The sequence below is a fragment of the Pyrus communis genome, chromosome 10 (genome assembly GCF_041283825.1).
Source record: "Pyrus communis isolate YQ-2024b chromosome 10, ASM4128382v1, whole genome shotgun sequence".
NCBI classification, from domain to species: domain Eukaryota; kingdom Viridiplantae; phylum Streptophyta; class Magnoliopsida; order Rosales; family Rosaceae; genus Pyrus; species Pyrus communis.
Window position 1 is genome coordinate 23,508,317 of NC_142574.1, and position 4,362 is coordinate 23,512,678.

At 41.6% G+C, this 4,362-nt stretch overlaps 1 pseudogene across 1 annotated transcript; it reads right to left on the reverse strand.

The window, feature by feature from the left end:
• Positions 1-1,827: 1,827 nt before the first annotated feature.
• Positions 1,828-3,409, reverse strand: LOC137730290 (transcription factor MTB3 pseudogene; annotated as a pseudogene). Its single transcript, XR_015951966.1, has one exon. The product of XR_015951966.1 is annotated as a transcription factor MTB3 pseudogene (transcript).
• Positions 3,410-4,362: the final 953 nt, after the last annotated feature.

The following is a 4,362-nucleotide window of genomic DNA, read 5'->3' on the forward strand; positions in this document are numbered from 1 at the left end:
TGAACATTTTGAACTAATTAAGATCTATTGCTCCCTCCCATGTTTGAGTGCCAATCAAGGTTCTAAAAAAAGTTAGGCGCTGGTTAAGCGGCAAACTGAGGACTAGCGCCTAGGTGGGGCAGAAGTTTAGGCAAATTTAAGTAAATTAATTATATATTATATAGATAAATGTTTGTTTATACTTAAGAAAAACATAATTTCATTGGGATATATCCTGCAAAATAGAATGACATATAGATTATAAAATATTAGGACATAATGAAAATATAGGGAACAAGCATATAATACGTGTTCATTGAAGTATTCAACAAGTCTCTTACAATTTATTGAAAAAGATAAAATGTAAAATGAAAGTTATCTATTTTCTACCTAAGTGAGAGTTGCAACCTAGGCGGATCGGGGCGGACTAGGCGGTTTAGGCAGGCGCCTAAGCAAGTCAAGGCGTCCTTTCTTAATTTTCAAATGCCTAAGAATTAATATGAGCGCTGACTGGACGGTGCTAGGCACTAGGTGGGGATTTTTGGAACAGTGGTCTCAGTAGCACTGGCAGGAACGCTAATTCTCGGTATTAGCAGAGTGAGGAATGGCATGGCTAAGAAGGCTTCATGCAGCAGAGAGTGCTAAAGCTACATTCATCTCATTCAGGTGCAAATACCCGAGCTCCGCCCGGGGATATGGGTGCAGGGTTTAGGGCCGGTGGGGGAGAGGTCGACCCCTATGGAGGGACTGAAACAAACACCACCGTGGTTCTGAACCCATTGCTCTGCTTTCAATTGCCTCATTTCTCCAAGTTGTAGACAAGAAACCAGACAAGAACAACACAAAGAGTTGAGAACATAGTCCTCCTACAACAGAATCTTATGTCTGATACCCAAATGGAACTTTAAGGTTCGTCTGGTAACGTTTTACAGACGGATTTTCAGGAAAATTGCTTTGGAAAGTGAAAAATGAGTTTTCACATTAGTTTGTAATAAGGAAATGGTCTGAGGTGAAGTGTGGTGGAGGTGGAGAGCCGTTCATATAAAGCTCTCTTTAAATTTCAAATCTCGTGCCTTTGACTAGTGCCTAAGCTGTGATATTCTGAGCTTGAAATTGACTTGGGGTAATGGTTTTAAGGTTCAACCATGGCACGGCGGTCCATTTGGAATGAATGAAAACACACTAACTTGGGCGCCAAACAGAGTCACATACTGTGTACTTTGAGCGCAAAGCAATTGTTTAAGGTTCATAGTAGTCGACGTGAAACGTGATGAGTATTATACTCAGACAGGGACATATATACATATAACAGTCATGACGTGCAAGAATCCGCCTTGACTTACAAGGCATATAGAACAGAAGAATTAAAAAGTAATTTTTGTTTATGGTTGATGCAAGCCCTGAGGAAAGCATAATGCAAAGAGTCAAATTCAACAATATTTTTAACACAGTTGGCGAATGTGTGTCACACATGAGCTGGTTTTAATAGACCGAAAACAAATTCCCTTTTTCTTGGTTTTGATTGAGTCTCTATGAGTCTTGACTTGCAGAGAAGCCATGACCTAAGGTTCCCAGCCTCCCCAATAACAAAGAGTACATATTTATCAGTCAAACTCAACTCCGTTTAAAAACTGGAGTTTGAATAGCAAATTGGATGACGAGCGAAAAACTTTAGGTGTAACCAGGATATATCCACATCAGCCTGCAGCACTCATCACGTGACCAAGTCACGCGTACGAATCTCCCCTTAATAGGGAGCTGCCTAGGGGCCAATTCATCTAAACATGCATGCATAAACTGTAAAACAGCAACTTAAAAGCCTTTCAAAGAAAGCCAAGTAGTGAGATAAACTCATAACATAGGTTCAGTGGATCTTCCGAACATGTTCAAAATTAACATGAGATCCTTTGCATATATGAACGAAACAACTTCATCCAATAACCTGAATCTGAAGTTATATAACAAATCATTAATGCGACATAATCAGTTAGTCGATAAGAAACCGCACAATTTTGTCAGGCAGATGCATACAAATACAAGTGACAGTCGGATCATTTTGAAGGAAAGGCCACCAGCTTCTCCTTTAACTTCTCATCATCACCACCTTGAGTTTGAATGGAGAATGTATGAATAACCTTATCATTGTCTGTTATGGAAACATTAGACTCTTGAGGTACAATTTTATGTTCCCTTAGTGTTCGGATGACATCAGAAACCGGGTGAGAATCCAGTGGGCAGTTCATCCTGACAACTGCATCCTCGTGGCGTTCCTGAAAATCAATCTCTGGAACCGGCAACTGCTTTCCCTTGTTGTTAACCATCTGCTTTTCAGTTTCAATGACTCTGATCTTCATCTGGAGATCGGTGATATGGGTAATGGCATCACCAAGAAGAGAGGCTTTATCCATCTTCGATATGTTAGGAACAACAGCTCTTAGTGCAGAGAACCTCTGGTTAAGCTTCTCGCGCCTCTGCCACTCTGCTTCCACGTGATTCAATGGTTCTTCTCTCCCATTGGAAGGCCTTCTCCCTCTCTTTCTGGGTTTTTGCTCATCCACTTGTGTCGATGACTCATCCTTAAGCAGCTCCGAACTTGAAACCCTTGTCTGGGTATTGAATCCGTCAACCATCAGCTGGTTCATTTGAGGAAACAGTTTTACTTCACCACCCTCACTTCGAAATCCATTTGAAGTACCTACTGATTGTAATTCAAACGACTCTCGAGGACATGCAAAATCTTCTTCTACTTTCGGGGTAAAGGAAATGTTAACGGATTGTGACTTTGGACCCCCGAGACTTAGTTCACGTCCAAATATCATTGGAGATGCCTTTGGCTGAAGAGGATTAGATTCCCCCAAATGCACTTCTGACCATATCCACATAACTTTGTTCTTCCGAAGTTGATTTGACCGAACCAAGTTCCACAACTCCTGATTTCATTGGTACAAACACCACGGTCTGAAACCCAGCCAATCTTGCTAAAAATGATCTCGACTGGTAATGATGTAAACAACTACCTGCATCTGAAACCCAAATTGATTTTCTGGAGTTATACGACTCTGCAGGACCACAGTGTGAAATCGAATCAAGTTGAAATGCATAACACATTGAAGTGAGATAAAACATCTCGACATCTGATACCCCATCCAACCTCCTCGCATAATTATCCGCATGTAAACCGCCAAAACATGCGTGGAGCTTCCCGACCACCCGCTTCTTCACCTCTTCTTTATTCTGCACTGCCTCCAAACTACTATCCCGACTAGAATTCGCGTCCCCAGCTCCACCATCCTTGGTATCCCTGCAATGCCCATCACCCCAACCCAAGGCAGATCCACCAGATTTCGAGCTAACAGCCTGCCAGAAAATGGCATAATTCCAATTCGACCCGTTGACAAGCTGGCACAGTATTAAGGATAGTGAAGGACCACCAGACTATAATGAGCATAAGGCACTAGATTAGCACTTAGCTTAGCTGTGAAGCTAAAGTATTGATGATGACTCAGCATTTGATTAGATATTTTATGGACACATATATATCCCTTGTACCCTGCAGATAAAGTTAATGAGAATTATTTTTCTTTAACAATCACAATCTTTCTCAATCTTTCTCTCTCTTAATTCTGTAAACTTCTTCATGGTATCTTCGCCGGAGTCCGCCGACGTCGATCCTCCGCTTCCACTTTCTTGATTTTCTTGCATTTTCTTATCTCCCAAACAAGTCTTACCTAATTTTTTTTTTTTTTTTTCTTTTCCTTCTTTCATCTGCGCGATTTGTCTGTATTTCTATGGCGGCTACTCTGAATTCCTCTGATTCCACTTCTCCTGCTACATCTTCTAGTCCTTATCCTCTTGGTGAGATCTCAAACATTGTACCTCATCGATTGCGACGATTACTGTCCAAAATATTGCTGGAATGGTTCCGACGAAACTCAATCGTCAGAACTACATCACCTGGCGCAGCTTGTTTCTTCCCGTTCTTAAGCGGTTCAAGCTTTTTGGCCTTATCACTGGTGATGATCTTTGCCCTCCTCCGTTTGTTCGTGATTCATCTGGATCTCAAATTCTCAATCCTGGGCATGAATTGTGGTGTGAACGTGATCAGATCTTAACGATCTGGATCAACTCCACCCTTGCTGAAGATCTTATTCCACTGACTATTGGAATGGAAGATTCTCGTTCATTGTGGCAATCTCTTGAACGCCGTTTCGCTGGAGTGTCGCGCACTCATGTTCACAGTCTCCGCTCTAAGATCCAGACCATTCAGAAAGATGATGTTTCCATGACTGATTATCTGAACTCTATTAAGGATGTCTCTGATAAACTTGCTGCTGCTGGAGAACCGATTTCTGATTCTGATCTGGTTGCTTATATTATTGTTGG